The following is a 16,674-nucleotide window of genomic DNA, read 5'->3' on the forward strand; positions in this document are numbered from 1 at the left end:
TGTGTGGAAAAGGAGAAATTCTTATTGTTTATTCAAAATCTAATAAAATATTAGCCATCAAGTATTTTTGTTCCCTTCTGTTGAGATGGGGTGTATCTTTTCCCCAAATCACTTTTCCCTCAACCTGCTGATCCGAGAACCCTGGAATAGTAGAAAAAGTGGTATTCAGGCTCAGCCTGGATGCCTCATCTACCTATAACAGGTGTGAAGTGCCACCAACTTTGTTGGTGTTGGATACCTGGGGTATGGCTGTTTTGACTCTTGACAAGTGACAGCAGGACAGGCCTGTTGCGTGAAGGCTTTGGGGTGCCAGTGCTGGGTGGGTGTTTAATTCAGGACGGGCAGCTCAGGGACCCCCCAGGGCTAAAGCATCAGCCCATGAGAGGTTGCCAGCCTGGGTTTGATCCCAGCTGCGTGGTGATGCAAGACCTCAGACACAAGCCCTCCTCTCTGAGCGTATGCAAAAGTGTCTTTACTGCCTTTTCTTCCTTATTTCTTGCCTTTTCTTCCTGTGTCCTTTCTCTTGCTGGGACTCATGAGGCTGCGCTGAGAAGCCTGATGTGCCTGCCAGGGGCTCTGCTGTGATGGAAATTGTTAAAGACGTTTCGAACCACTATTATTCCATATTCCTTTATGGAAACCTTGCCTCTCCAGTGTCAGTGCGAGACATTAGACCACCACTGGGTAGGAAAAGGATAGCCCAGCCTGTTGCTGCTGCTCTGATCTGAAGCCCTGCTGACCTGTCAGGAAAGAGAGTTTGGAAGGAGAAAGCGAGGGAGTTGCTTCATCCTTCACCCTCCCTGGAGTGAGTTCTGTGTTAAGATGATATTATACTCTGTCAGTAAAGGGGATGGCAGGGGGGAGCATTCCCAGGCACCGGAGCTCGGCCGGGACCACGGCAAAGCTGCAAAATGGTCCCTGGCACAGTGTTGGCCCGGGCTGCTAGCACTTTCCCAAACAATTCCCAGGCATGGATGTAAAAAAGTCTGGCTGTAGCCAGTCAACTTTGATGCATTGGAGGGTTTAACAGCCTGGACATGGCTGCTCTGTGCCAGCTGGCTAGTTTATCCCTACGGATGTGGTCTAGGCGTGCCTGGGGCAGTCTGTGCTCAGAGCGGTACCCTGTGTAGGAGCAGCCTTGCTTTCTAGTGTTGAATCATGTCACAGTGAACAAGCAGGGAGACAGCCTTGTCATGCTTTCTCTTTACCTGCTGAGGTGGCAGCACCAGTGAAGTTGACGGATAGCTGGTTTTCAGTTGCTCCACATGCCAGCCAGAAGGAAGCTAGCTTGCATCCGCCTAAGATTCCAAATAGATTTCTTTTTTTTTTTTTTTAAGAGTCCTAAGGGACAAGCAACTGGATATGAGCACATACTGTATTCGTGAGACCAGCACTGGGATGGCTTGCATGGTGTAAATTGACATTGAAACACGGGTGGTGGAACATTAGAGCCGCACGAAATGATTCAGAGCCTGAAGAAAATGCTTTGCAATGAGAGACATGAAGCACTCACTCTCTCTACCTTATCAAAAAAGACTGAGCAGGGAATTGATTATGATGGCGAAGGAACTTCCTTGGGAGAAAAATATCAGGTACTGAAAGGCTCTTTAATCTAGTAAATTATGGGAATGTGTAGCAGCAAGCTGAAACCAGATAAATTCATATGAAAAACTGGGCACAAATTTATTGGAATGAAGGTGATTAATCACTGTAACAAGCTGTCAGGGCAGTTGGCGTATTTTCCAGATGTGTCCAAGTCACGATGGGCATGTGTTCTGATGGATGTGTTCTAACCGCAGTTAAAAGCATGAGTGACACTGTAGTGAAGTCTCAAGCAAGGTAAGCAGGTGAGGTTTGAAGGGCTGTGATATGCAAGAGGTCTGACTAACAGTTCCCAAAGGAGCTGCAAAGATCTAATGGTTCCCATCTGTCCTTAACCTCTGAGAGGCTGAGAAAAACAGCACTTAGCAGAAAGGGGAAGGGAAGAGTCAAAATGACAGCCCCGTCACTGGTACACTTAATGTGCCTTCTGTTTCTGCAAGGACTGTATCTTTTGCCTGCTTGGGGCTTTACTAATGTATTCTCAACACCCACCACAAGACCAATCTTCCTCCAGTCCACAAGCCCCCTGTACGGATTGGTGTCAGTGTATTTCATCTTAGGAAAGCGTGAGTAAAAATTTGCGATGCTCAGTGGCTCAGATAAGTATTTTCCTTTTTTCTTGTTATTTCACCTTCTCGAGCTTCGGACTCGCCTGTTTCCTAGTTTCCCTAGTATCCATTTCCTTGTACTGCCTTTGCCACCAGGCTCAGTGCACTGTGCTGTGTTGATAATCTCTGGTGTGGTAGAACTTGGAGGCTGTTTCTTACTCAGTCTGGCATCCTTTGTTCCTCATAAATTAACAAAATGAACCCTGTCTTTCTTGCACAGATTTCGCACAGGATGGGTATGTCAGTGATGTGCTGTGTAGATAAGAGCTTGTCAGGAACTTTTTGATAAAGTGTCTTTCATCCAGAAGTATAAATTTGTAGATGCTGTAGCTATTGACAGGAATGCACTGAAGTATCTTTGCAAAATGCATGCAATCTGTATCTAGAAAGGTGCTCTAATCTCATTTTAAAAACAAGACGTCTCTCCTGGAAAACCAGTTGGTGGTGGAAATCAAGAATTTCTCATTCCCTGTTGCCTTTTGCAGGGTCCCAGAGCTTTTCTACTTCCTCCCTGTCTGCTCAGGATGATGCAAGAATTTTATTCTCTCAAGCCTTAAGTCAGGTCTTCTGGCTTCTTCCTGCTTCAGAGGGTAATTTTGTACAAAGTCAGAGCTGAAACAAGACAAATGAAGGGGTGGAATTGTCATCCAGTTGTCATGTGGTTGTCATCAATACCCACAAGCCGTTAACCTGGTGCATGGACTCTCTGGAACATGGGAAGTTACAGGTAGAGCAAGGGTTTGAACTGGGATCTCCAAATAGTAAGTGAGACCCATGAGCTTATTTTTATGTGGGGGGAAAAAACCCACAACTTCTTAACAATATGAAATGTTTTTGGTTTTTTTTTTTTGAGGAAATGCAAGCATTCTTCCAAGCAGTTTTCCATGGCCCACATGCCTCTGGAAAGCAGGAGTATCCACATAAGCAAAAAGCTCCAGCCCAGGAAGGTACGGAGGGTGTGAGAAGAAAAAGACTGTGGCTGGTGAGATGGAAATGGCTTAGCTGGGGTACCAGGTGAAGTTCTGCAATGGCTGATGTTATTTGCAAAGACTACAGCTGAAAACAGACCTCATCAGGAGTTGATCCAGACTATTCCCAGCGTCTAGGGAACATTCAGTTTTGGAACCTAACGAACCTTGTTTTAGGCTGAACTGAACCCATGAGTCTAAACTTCTTCAAAACTCTGGGGAGATGTTGTTTTTGACCTCACTCTGTAGCTTGGATCCATTTGCTTAGTCACTAACCAGATGAAGATTATTCTCAGTGTCAGGAAAAGATCTGCCTTTGCTTTCTGGCTCAGATTAGTTTACTGTTGCCCCCCCAGTTTATATGCTTTTATATGTACATCCTGCTGCTAAATGTGGGTAAAATAACTGGCTTGTCCTTCTAACTCTCTTTTCCTTTCAGCTTGTTGATTGCAGGATTCGATCATACACATAGTAATGTGTAATTGAAGGATGGTAGCTTTGCCCAGCTGGCTTAGATCTCACCTCTAAGCCTGTACTCAAAAAGATCTACTTATTCTGAGCAATGTGGGAAGCTCTTCAGGGCCCAAAATGTGACAAGTAATCAATTCTTGTAGAAACGTTTCTGCGATGCTGTGGAATCCAGCCAAGAGACATGATGAAAGTGAAAATTGTTTTCTAGGACATCCAGTTTCATTTAATTTTGTCATGCCCATAGAACTTCTTGGCAAACGTCTGTACCCTTCCGTGTGTTGATTGTATCCTGTGTCCTTTTGTGATTTGGTTACCTTGGCAATCCAGCTAATTTTCCAGAAAAGTCAGCTCCATCAAAGTTCATTGACTTGTTACATTAATGGCCTGCTTGCTCCTTCAGTAGACTTCAGCATCCATTGATTGCAGGTTCTTTTATGGACTGGACCCTTATCTGCAGAGAGGGTTATGCCCTGGCATACTTGATTTGAGCTTTTTTTTTTTTTTCCTTGTTTCTTTTTCACTCTAGTCGGACTGATCATCTGTTTTGTTTCTTGAAACACCGGGGCAGTTTTTCTACATATCACCAGGCTTCTGTTCCAGCAGGTTCTCTATAGGTGTGATGTTTTCCAGTAAGTCTCTTCTTATATGCCTCCCTTCAATATGTTTGTACAATAGTTTGACCTGAAAAAGTCTCAACATCATTTCTGCCTCTAGACAAGCCACAGAGGGACCAATGCATAACAAGTTCATCTATATTTTTCACTTGAATTTAGCATTTTTTTAGAGCTTGAGGATTAATAAATAAAGCCTAAAACATACTTAAATATGCCACAACACTGAGCATTCAAATGCCGGGCTCATTGAATGCCATGTGTGGTGCTTTTACTCTATATGGGGAGAGTCGGGTGCCTCAAGAGAACAGAACCTGACTGCACAAGTTGCTGCTTGCACCAGCCAGCAAACAATATGAGCCTGGAAGGGGAAGTCATGCGAGGGAAGTCCATGCAGTCAAGAGCTGTACACATTTAAAAAAACCCAAAAAAATAATAAAAAAAAAGCCCTAAACATGAAATGTTAACTAGAGGTTGACCCATCTTTCGTATCTTCCTGGCTTCTTTGCCCATGTTTTGGAGAGGATACAGCCTTCACATTCTCCTCAGGGTAGTGGCACTGGAGAGGATTGCTGCAAGCTGAACCACATGGGAGGAGGAGGAGGAGTAGACAGACTGTGGTGATGAAGGGGTGGCAGAACAGGACTGGGGAGCTTCCTGAAGCTCTTACCGCAGCAAGCCAAAGCAAGGGCCATCTCTTTTTATAGAGGCATAGTCATGGGCTTTCCTTTGAGGAGTCCACCATAAGCCAAATCCTATGCGTGCTCCAGATCTCTCAGCACCAGGGTTTCAGGGTTATTCAAAAGCCAGGCTCCTCCCACTGGCTTGTACTATCGGGGGGTGGGGTGGGAATGAAGCTGCATCAACCCCAAATCTGTTCCTGTTCCAGGTGTTGTGATTTTTTGAGAGCAACGTCAGGATCCCAGCAGATGAAGGAGAAGACACATAGACACATGGCGCTAAGGAGATTTCTTCACTGAGATATGGAGAGCAACTTGTCATCGCAGCTGCCCGTGATGTTGGGTAATTCACAGCTGCACCTGAAGTTGTGTAATTCTCCCTTTCTCATACGGCTACTTGCATGCACAATGAGCAGCCGAGAAGTAAATAAAATCCCAGGCACAGGTGGCACTACTCACCAGCTCCACTTGCCAAAAAGTTCGCATATGCAGGGGCAGCAATGACTCACCAAAGACCTGCACACCAGGGTAGAGAAGGCCTCCTGGCACCAAGCCGAGGTGGTGCCAACACGTGCTAAAAGAAGTAGGCTGGAGACAGAGATCCAGGCAGGGATATGCCTGCTGGGGAAGTTGCATGGTGACAGAAACCCTGGGCTTCCCAAATGCTTTCGGGGGTCCCTGGCTGTTGCTTTGCTCAGGATCAGCTGTGCCTCGTTCCCCACAGGAAGGGGTCCTGCATGGTGGCGTGGCTGGGAGGATTTTGCTGGAGCTGTCGCAAGGCAGAATCAGTCCGGTGGAGGGGTGGGGAAGGCTGGGATAGGATCAAGCGACATGAAATACCACATTTACCTGAACACAAGGCAGCCCCACTTCCAAGGAAGCCCTCGCTCCCCCCAAACCAAGTAATAATTGACTGGTAGTGGATTAAAAACATAAATCTTCTGTGTCCTGGTGAGGGTCAAAGTCATCCCAGTTCTGCACGAGGCTCTGCTGCCCACCCTGCCCCACACAACGGCCTTCCCCCCAGCCCCACGTCGACTCCATTTTCACCATGGCCCTGCCTGACAGGGGACACAGGCTGTCCACGAGGTGCCCCGTGCGACCACACGTGTGGCTCCTGCCTCCGGCCTGCCACCTGGCCTGCCCAAGGGAGCTGCGGGGGCACCGTTTGTTTTGTTTTGTTTTGTTTTTTTATATTTCACGCCAGAACCGCGGGTATTTGGAGAGCGGTACGGTGTATTTATTTCACTTTGTTCCTAGTCTGACGGCGAGGTGAGAGCGGGCATATTTTACCCACGTCCTTTTCCAAGGACCTTCGCAGAAGCGGCTCCGCCGGGCCGCGGTGCCGTCCTGCCATCTTGTGGGCCTGGGCTGCCTTGCAGGCCGCCGCTGCTCCTGCGCCACGGCTCCACTGGGCTCGTGTAGCGCAGGTTTTTGGTTTTTCTTTTCATAAGTTTTCCAAAGCCGGTTTAAAATTTGGAAAGTATTAAAAAAAAAAAAAAAAAAAGAGTGGGGGGGAAAGGCTGAGGCGCCGTCCTGGGTCACGCAGTCCATTTAATTTCAAGGGTAGATCTTACGGCTCTCTGCAACTACCTGAAAGGAGGTTGTAGCAAGGTGGGGGTCAGGGTCTTCTCACAAGTAACAAGCGATAGGACAAGAGGAAAGGGCCACAAGTTACGGTAGGGGAGGTTTAGATTGGCTATTAGGAAAAATTTCTTCACAAAAAGGGTTTTCAAGCATTGGAACAGGCTGCCCAGGGAAGTGGTGGAGTCGCCATCCCTGGAGGTATTTAAAAGCTGGGTAGACGTGGTGCTGAAGGATGTGGTTTAGTGGTCGTTTTGGCAGTGTTAGGTTGATGATTGGACTCGATGATCTTAAAGGTCCCTTCCAACCTAGGCTATGATTCTATGTTTCTAATTAATTATCAGGCAAATGACTGACTACAGAGCAAGTGGACATGTTTTCAGATCCCCAGTTAGTTGCAAGCTTTGTGGGGGTCATGGGCTGTCCAGATGTCTCCTTCTGTTATCCTAAGGACAAGTGTCCCAATATATTTTTGCCGATCTGGAACTTTATAGCCCCAGCTCACTTATTTTTTTACCATCAGAGAGGCCAGCGTATGCATGCTTGGAGAAGGAGAGCAAAGGAGAACAGGGAATGGATTTCAATTGAAAGTGCTACTGAACCGCACAAATAGCGAGCGTGCTTTACGTGAAATTGCCTGCTTGGTACTATTGAAAGACACCAGTGAAGAGAGAGCATTGCTAGCGCCTGCATGTCGGTGTGGGAAGGGGTGGGGAAAAAAATTCTCTCCCCTGTGGCAAGAGGAGAGATCCCAACACACGGTGGAGCTAGATGATGGCGTATGATGCACCCAAGTACAAAGATATTCCTACAAAACAGGATTAGGGACTAGCTTTCTCTTCACAGAGTCATAGAATCATAGAATCATAGAATCATAGAATCAGTGAGGTTGGAAGGGACCTTTAAGATCATCAAGTCCAACCATTAACCTACCCTGATAAAAACACCACCACTCCTAAACCATGTCCCTAAGCATCTCATCTACCCTTTTCTTAAACACCTCCAGGGATGGTGAATCCACCACCTCTCTGGGCAGCTTATTCCAATGTTTAATAACCCTTTCAGTGAAAAAATGCTTCCTAACATCTAATCTAAACCTGCCCTGACATAACTTGAACCCATTTCCTCTTGTCCTATCACTTGTCGCCAGGGAGAAGAGGTCAGCTCCCATCTCTCTAAAACCTCCTTTCAGGTAGTTGTAGAGGGCGATAAGGTCTCCCCTCAGCCTCCTCTTCTCCAGGCTAAACAACCCCAGATCCCTCAGTCGTTCCTCATAAGGTTTGTCCTCCAGACCCTTCACCAGCTTTGTAGCCCTTCTCTGGACACGCTCCAACACCTCAATGTCCTTCTTGTAGTGAGGGGCCCAAAACTGAACACAGTACTCGAGGTGAGGCCTCACCAGTGCCGAGTACAGGGGGATGATTACTTCCCTAGTCCGGCTCACCACACTATTCCTGATGCAGGCCAGGATGGTGTTGGCCTTCTTGGCTGCCTGGGCACACTGCTGGCTCATGCTCAGCCGGTTGTCCACCAACACCCCCAGGTCCTTTTCTGCCAGTCATCCTTTCATGCTAATTTACTGCTTATCCTGTCTTAGCCAGGGTTCTCCATTTTGCCTAGATTATGGAACAGTGGTGCCTCAAGTCCCTTAAAATACAGAATTGAATTTATCTGTTGCCACTGATGGTAAATGCACCAAAAGTTAGGCGAGAGGGAGCTACAAATCCTGACTGCGTGTCTAGCCTCTCCCTTCATCAGGAGCATCTCAGCCTAAGTGAAACAGTAAAATGTCCCCAAGAGCTGCAGTACAACAAGGCTTTGTGCATCCCCCTTGCATGACCGTGGGAGAGCTGTGGTGTGAAGGCAATGGGAAGATGGGAGCTTTGGTCTTGTTTTAAGCCAAAGAAATGGGAAGCTCTGCCAAAACCCACATCCCCCTGCTTTTAGCCCCAGCTTACCATGTTATACGCAAGACAAAAATACAATCATCTTTCTGTTTAAATACAGGAGGTGCTAAAGCCCAGCTCCTCCTTTGTAGGGACCTACCTTCCACTCTAGCCAGGTACCCAAGTACATTGGAGGATTTAGACCCAAGGGCTGAGGCTTTTGCAGGTCTTTTCTCACTTGGGACATAGGCAGGACCATGTGGCATTAACAGCTCCAGTGGCTTCAGCTCCAAATTAGCTGGCAAAGGTGTTCTCAGCCCAGAAGGCTTTTCTGTTTTCTTTCCAGCTGTAGCAGTTGATCAGAGAAGCAGGTGGTTTACCAGGTGGTTGTACTCTCCTTGCAAACCTTTTCCTCTTCCGCACCAAGTCACTTATGACACTTAGCCTTTCATTCATCATCACTTCTCATTTTTAAAACTTTAAGTTAAATAAACCCTGGACTAAACAGAGGAGAACCGCCAGGCTGCCTCCTAATGCCAGGATGCTAAACTGTGGTGGTGGATGGTTAAACAGGAGGTGTCTGGCTATCAAGCTTTTGAGGAAGAGGTGGAGGAATAGGGCTGGGGAAGAGGAGCAGAGAGGGTGCCCGAGCAGCACCATACAGCCGACCAAGGGCAAGCAAAGGGATGGCAGGCAGATCCCCGTTGGGCGAGGGGACACGAGTTCTCAGGCTGATCAGGAAAAAGCAATCTGGCAAGGACAAGGGCACAGCTTTGTAATGGTACAGGGGACCCCTGGAAAGACCGTAAAATGAGAACAATCAATTAACAAGCTGCTGTGGCTTCAGGAAAGCCATTATAGACATACTGGTGTAATGAGCACATCTGATGCACAGAAGCTATTTAACCTTCAGCCTTGTGCCTTATAAAGCACCTCTGGGGCACTGAGTAAGGCTGTTAATTATTAGGGTCAACCTTAGCAGACGGAGGTGTCCTCAAGTATGGGTTGCTGTGATACACTCAGATAATTTCTCCATTATGTCAATAACTAATTTCCTAAATTGTTCAAGAATTGACAGATTGGCGGCCATTAACTAAGCCTTAACTCATGGCTATGGGAGCAGTTACAGGCCACAAGGACTGCAAACTCCATTCATAGGTCCTTGAGTACATATATATACACACACACGTACATACACACTACTGTTACAGCTTGGTGTTAGCCATTAGTAAAACAAATAACCACTGCATATAAAAGACCTAATTGGACAATGACAGACATTGGCTTGAGCAGATGCCTTGATGCTTGAGCACTGTCTTCAAGTGCTCTGAGAGCAGAGGATGAAGTCAGTCTGACTTTTAAAGAACTGTGTATTGAGAAACTGTAAGTGAACAGAATCACAATCAAACAAAAATACCAATTATATTTACTACCAAAAGTGCATAATATTTTTTTCTGAAAAAAAAAGATATTCTATACAGCAAGCATTTCGTGGATTGGATACGCTGTGACTTGTTATTTCATTTACCCTTATGCTGCAAGATAAATCTCATTGCTCTTCTTAATACAGGCGATACAATTTTTTGTACTTAAATGCAAACATTTTTTTTCCACGCACAGCCTATGAAGAACCAGTACATTTGGAAACTGCAAGATAGGTAGGTAGGAAGTCCCACTGATTCACGAAGGGGTTTTATTGTTTTGTCTCAAAGCCAAGCATGGCTGGAAAAACAACTGTCCTAAGCGGAGCTGTGGTAAAGGGGCACAGTGCTGAAGGCTTTGCTGCCCGAGCTAGGACACTGGCTGCACGCAACTTGTGGAGGAGAAGGGAGATGGCCGTGTTACCGTCTCACAGCATTCCATGTGTCTGAGCTTACCTGCCTGAGACTCCTCTGGTTGACGGCCTGGAGTTAAACCAATGAAGGCTGAGGAGAGACAGGAGAGAGGAGGAAATGAAACAGTGACGGTGATAAAGCCTAATAATACCAACAGTCCTTCAGGGGATCAGTGGGGAGTGAGGTACTGGAATAGCTGCTGCCAGCCTGCTGCCAGAAGCGTGACAAGCTCTTTTTCCAAGGCCAGTGATGAACACAAAAAGATATTAAAACCTCCCTCAGCATAGATGAAAGGACTGGGGAGTGGGAGTGTGGAAAGGAAGGAAGAGCGGCCTCTTAAGGAGAGGTGTACTAGAGTTGCAGATGCCCCTGGGCGTGCAAGCAGAGCAGGGGACCGACAGGCTGCATGGGGGATTTCAGGGGCTGGAGAGGTGATGAGGGGGAAGCCCCAAGCACCGAGACCTTTCACAGGCTTAGCTCTGTCTCCTGGGTTTTGGTGGGCTTTCAGCTGTACTGCCTGCTATCCTGCCCCAAAGGGACAGTTAGAGCTGTCCATCACAGGCTGTTTGGAGGGGAAGGGGCTGGCAGGCAATGCGTTCGAAGAGAGCAGTCCTCTTGATATATCAACATAAGGAATGGGGTGGGGGGGACAAAATGGGGGTGCCAGCCCAGTCAGAGGGAGGTGAGTGTGACAACAGCCCTCATCTACTTAGCTTGTGCCCTGGGAGACAGCAAAGCCGGGGTGGGGAGGGACGCTGCTCCCCCACCTGGAAAGATATCTTGCTCCCGGCCCCCCCCTTCCCCCCTCCCGACATCTTTTGTTACCACCTTTCCCCACAAACCTCATCTCACCTGTGTCCTTAGACTGCCACAGCCACAGCATCACTGCCATACCTGTAAGCAGGGGGCAGGTGCCCATGGGAGAGGCTGCTCGGGGGGAGAGCGAGCCCAGGTGCACCATGCACCAGAGTCATCTTCCCACCGAAACTGGCCAGGCGGCTGTGACTAAAATTTAATTTGCCTGGTGTGTTCAGTGGACATTTTAATCAGCATTTCCTACAATCTACTTGGCAAAGAGGCTCAACTGGCAGCTGCCTGACTGAATGGGCTTTGCACCCAGTCTAACCTTCTCCATTCGCAATTTCCAGTGCTGGAAAACCTCTCTGTCTCGCTCTCAGAAGTTTCTATAGCAATCACGGCTGTCCTAGCAAAGCACTGAAAATGGCAGCCCATTCAGATTGTAATTTTGCTGGACAGTAATTGCTCCTCTCTCTGTTGGCCTCTAAAATGTTACTTTTTGGGAGACACCAACCACAACTGGAGGAGACTGGTCTTCTGCCTGTGTTTTCAACAAACTTCGCTCCCCCACACCCCAACTAACTTTGTTAGCTGTTTGCAGCGTGTTTGAACCTTGACCGACAGGGAAGCATTGTTGGGCACATCATACCTCAGCTACAGAAAAGACCTGACATCAGTGATGTTCTTAACAAACCTGCAGGAAAAAACCTCACCCATCGTGTTGTGACCTGAGCACATCACTGTAGGTAGAAAAAGTTACCCACGTGTGTTTGGCTTCACTAATTGTAAAAGACCAGAGGATACAAAGAAAGCTTTTTCTTCATGTCATTGAGCTTACTTTTCCTGGTTCAGTTAACTTCAGCTTAAACAATCACTTGATCTTTTGTTCCATGCTTCATCTTTCAGCAGCTGTGATCGCTCTTAATTACTGTGACACTGAAGACCAGCACACTAAAAATATATTAAGTAACAGAAAGAAAGGTTTTGCTTCCTGCAAGAAGAGGATGTGGCAGCATCGTACCCCAACTTGTGAAGGAATCGATCAACCATTTCTCAAGCTCTTCTAATAGTCTTTCCCTATACTTTTTTGGCTATTGTTGCCTGCTGGAAAAAATTAGCTTAAAGCTGAGTAAGGGGAACTGTGGATAAGTGTTTGCAATTTGGCTTTGGACTGACACAGTGTGATTGCACTCAAAGAATTTGAAGTCTTTGCACTGGCAGCAGTACTTGAATCTGGGAATACAGGATTCGCATTGGAAAATAAAAGTGGATTTTTATAACGATTTAAATGAACAATTTCAGCTAGAGAGTGGATTAACAGAGCCAACTAAACCCTTCACCCTGACAAAGAACTGGCGGGAGGACTATAGAAACTCATCCAAATTTTTACCAACATGAATGCAGAGTAATAGGTCAGTGAGAAGCATTTCTGTATTTTAATGGCGCTCTTAGAATTCAATTCAATTTAAAACAAAAGTTGTTTTACAAATATGTGGAGAATGCAGAAGGCTGGAGAGGGAGCAAGTGGCCTGCATCTTCCATCTGCTCCAGCCTCCCTCTGCTCTGTGCAAGGGACTGCTACCACAAGTCCTCTGTCTCGGTGGACAGAAAGACAAACGCAGGCACTGCCCCAGCCCAAGGGTCAGAAATGTCTCCCATTCTACAGGGGCATGGATGCACCCCCAGGCCCCACACCCCATATTTCATATGTGCCAGAGCTCTCGAGGCCCAAAGCCAAGCAGCAGGAAACTCCAAGCCCAGGGGTCTAATTGGCTGACAGCAAAAGCAGATCTTGAACAATAAGAATCCCAAATTAACAGGGGAAAAAAAAGAGCACTTTAATTGTGGTTTGCACTCAGCTGGAGCCCCCCACCCTCACACTGCTGGAGAAAAGAGTGAGACACATGGAGAAAAGGTTCTAAAACCAAAAATTAGGGCTGCTGGTAACAGTAACTGAGGAGGACAAGTCTTAAACTGCCTCTGGAGGAGGGACCTTTCTGACCAGCTCTGGATACACCTACCAAAAGCTGAGACACATGTAGGGCAATGGCCTGCAGTGCTGTGGCTCAACCAGGGAACCAGGTGCCCAGAAACTGCTGTTCGTGCTGCCAGTCCAGGGTTGGCCCCTGGAGACAGAGATTTAAAAAAACTCCTTTCCGACAAAGAAATTAACACAAGGCCTATCTATTCAGAACAACATACCTAAAAATAGCATGAATAGCAAGTGAAATGTTTATAAAATCTCAATTTGTTTATTTATTTATTACAACATAAATTCTTCTCAAATAACAGAAGGATTTAACAGTGTTCAGTTTGTCATATATTAGACTCAAAATTATGTATTTTTAAAAACATGTCTTGGTATATAATACAAGGGAAATCCCAACAGATCTTACAAAGCCATTGTAGTTCCCAAGTACAGGAGCTAAGGTTGTTATGAATCATATAGGAAACTTGTCATTACAGGTAGAAGAAAAACTACATGAATTGGTTACGGTTTTAATCACAAACCTTAGGTTTTTTTCCTTGAAAATAGATGCATTATACAAAAAAAAAAAAAAAAAAGAAATCATCACTACAAAGAGGCATGTGGTGTTTAGTTGATGGCATTAATTCTGTAACCCAAACAAGGAAACTAATCCACTTTGAGTAGCTAAATTATTTTTTGCACTATTTACATACTTTACTGAAGTATTTTCATCCCAGAGCCTCAGCAAGCATCTTAGAATATTAATGAGCAAAGCCTGGCAGCACTCCAGTGTTAGCAAATAAGAAAATAACACCATTCTCACTTTAGCAACAGGGAAACTGAGGCACTGGGGTTATTTGGATCCAGGTAATTGAAGAAAGAAAATTCCTGGATCTTGATCCTCTCAAACAGGTCTTGATGGAGAGACTAGTATTCCTCCTTGTTAGATGGCTGGTGACCGTGCTGTGCACTGTTTGAAACCTGGTCAGTTTTTTCATGTTTAAATTGCTGCAAAATAGGTGACATCTATCCAGCTATAGTGTCATTATGATCACCTTTACTTAAAAATGCCAGTAATGGTTTTCCTTTTTAGATCAAAAAGCAACAACTGCAAGAAGTGCATCTTCAATCCCTGCACAGACCTGTGGAAGGCGTCTGTCTCATTATACCCAAAATACTGCAATCGTTCCCTTGATCTGTGCAAAGATAAATACTGAAAACCAGTAGCTTTGAAAGACAGAATTGCATTATTTGTTAAAAAAAAATAAGTAAGAGCTACAGCACAAGAATATGAAATGAAAATACAGCTTTAAAGATAAAATGTCTATATGGATTGAGTAACTATGCTCACAGAAGCTGTAATATAAATTTTCAGGCATTGGGAACATTCCTTCGTCAATCAAGTATTTGAAATAAGTTAGCTGCAAGACTCTCAGCTAGGACATGGCCTTTATAGACCAACATAAAATGTTTCACATGGTCCATAATCACAAGGATTTTACTTCCCGTGACAGCAAAATATCATACCACATCAACAAGGTTACTTGAAAAGACCTTTAAAAATAACTCGGCAATAATATTTGCCGAATGACTAAAAGGGAAATAAAAACATGTTGCAGATCTGAGATGAAATGAATTGGCAAGTGAAAAAGCTAAAAAGCCAATACATGAACTTGGGATAGAAGCAGCCAGCATAAATCCAGTTATTTTAAGGCCATTAAGGAGTGTGCATAATTTATTCACAGGCATCTGACTGTTTATATTTTGGCAACTAAAACATCTTAAAGTGGGAAAAAAAGTCACGGACCGCTGCTGTCTCACAGCAGCGAGGAGCAGGCCAGGTATCCGGAACAGGACTGCTGGGAGCGTAGGTGACCCAGTGCCCTGGGGCCTAACATACCCAGTGTGGTCCATTGTGCCCCAGTGACAGACTCTGGCCAGCACCAGTTGCCTGGAAGTTGTTTGCTCCTGTTGAAGCTCCTCCAAATTCCCTATTGGAAAGAGACTTGATGCATGCTACAGCATTATTAGCAGCACAGTAAAATATGCACATAGCACCTCACTTTCTTTAGGGACGATGATGGACATAAGTATGCCGCTTCTGTGGTTATGGTGGGTTTCTCTGCCCTGGCATCTGGGCTGGCTGACAAATTGATCCCATCAATCTCTCCTTGTGGTCTTGACCTAAAAGAGGCAATCCACATTCTGCAGTACAACCACAAATGCTGCACAGTAATTCAAGCAACTTTTCTTGTTTTCATCCCCAAAACACTGCTGGAATATTCCTCATTTCTTGTCCTTGATTACTGCCGGCACCTACCAATGAATCCCAACACACAGCTTCCTTGCTGGCCAAGGAAAGACTGCACTATGGCTTTATTTAGGAATGTGCCCTGGAAGCGGTGCTGGCTCTGGAAGCTTTTGGGAACTTCCCTCCTATGATTTGACAGAGCTCACCTACATCCCAGGAAACTTACAGTGATTCCTCAGTCCCACTGCATTTAGGAGCTTCCAAAAACCTGGGGTATCTGAGTTTGGGATGGGTGCTCAGATTGCAGAAAAGCCTCAAATACCAACAGGCAAAGCTGCACCAGTTTGAACACAAACAGGTCTGCCTGGGGGGCTCCAGGGAGCCCCCAGTTAAATGAGGTCAGTCACCACCCACGCAGACTGTGGAGAAACACTTCACTTCCCTGGCCCAGTCTCTGTGGCAATGCAGAACCTGCCAGAACCTCCTCTCTCACATGTCCCAAACGTCTCACCTGTGGTCTGCCAGATTATGCATTTCCCCTGTACCACACGACAGAGGAGGACATACAGGCTAAACATATAAATAGCTCTTAAAATAATGCAAATAAATATCCAGATGCAAGCTGCTTTAGGTTATCTACCACCACCTCCCATTTTCCCACAATACATTCTGGTTCAGACAAGGCAGGAGGCATTTGAATGCTACTAGGAAAAAAGTCAAGGCTGAAGCTTCGGGAGAGTTATCAACGCAGGCCCAGGCTGATGTGTATAGACTGCTATGTATAAATATAGAACCACACACACTTAAATTATATATATTAGTTTTATCTATATCTATATATATGTATAAATTAAGTATACATATGTGTGTGTATACATAGGCACACATGGATGAATCTCAATAGTCCCTCTGTTGAGAAATCTAATAAAAATCTCTGAAAATATGCATCAATTATTTGGATATTCCTAAGTATAAGCAATGTATTCGGACTAGGGTTTTCATAAATATGCATTAAAATTCTCCATGGTAGTCACCCTTGTGGGAATAACAACATAGTTGCATAAGTTGTGAATTATAAATACAGGCTTTAAAAACTCCTTGAAGAACAGGTATAGCCAGTATAAGGTAAATTCCAGAACAAACAGAAGTGATCAGAACAGAAAACCAGACTTGAGCACATGGGTCCAAAACATCTGCATTGCTGTAAGACATGCAAGCGCACAGGACCTCTCCAGTCCTGCCTGCCCCCCAAAAGTCCCTTTTAAAAGCTTTTTGTAATTGTGATGGGGGTTAAGATTGAAACAATTTAATCAGGCTTAACAAAGGCAGAGAAGAATATTTTTGATAACAGATACAGTACAAGGAAAAGGTCACATTGCAAAATCCAAGAAAACCCCTCAAATCTGGGGAC

General features: G+C 45.4%; 1 long non-coding RNA gene across 2 annotated transcripts; it reads left to right on the forward strand.

Moving 5' to 3' along the window:
• The first annotated feature begins 2,917 nt into the window (after positions 1–2,917).
• Positions 2,918–5,461, forward strand: LOC309669804. Of its 2 annotated transcripts, none has more exons than XR_014268944.1 (4): positions 2,918–2,937; positions 3,064–3,157; positions 4,176–4,278; positions 5,150–5,461. It is a non-coding gene; the product is annotated as an uncharacterized lncRNA (long non-coding RNA). The 2 variants fall into 2 exon arrangements; XR_014268945.1 differs by having other exon boundaries at positions 2,926–2,937; positions 3,064–3,192.
• Positions 5,462–16,674: the final 11,213 nt, after the last annotated feature.

This window comes from Vanellus vanellus (genome assembly GCF_965231255.1).
Source record: "Vanellus vanellus genome assembly, chromosome: 3".
Classification (NCBI taxonomy): Eukaryota; Metazoa; Chordata; class Aves; order Charadriiformes; family Charadriidae; genus Vanellus; species Vanellus vanellus.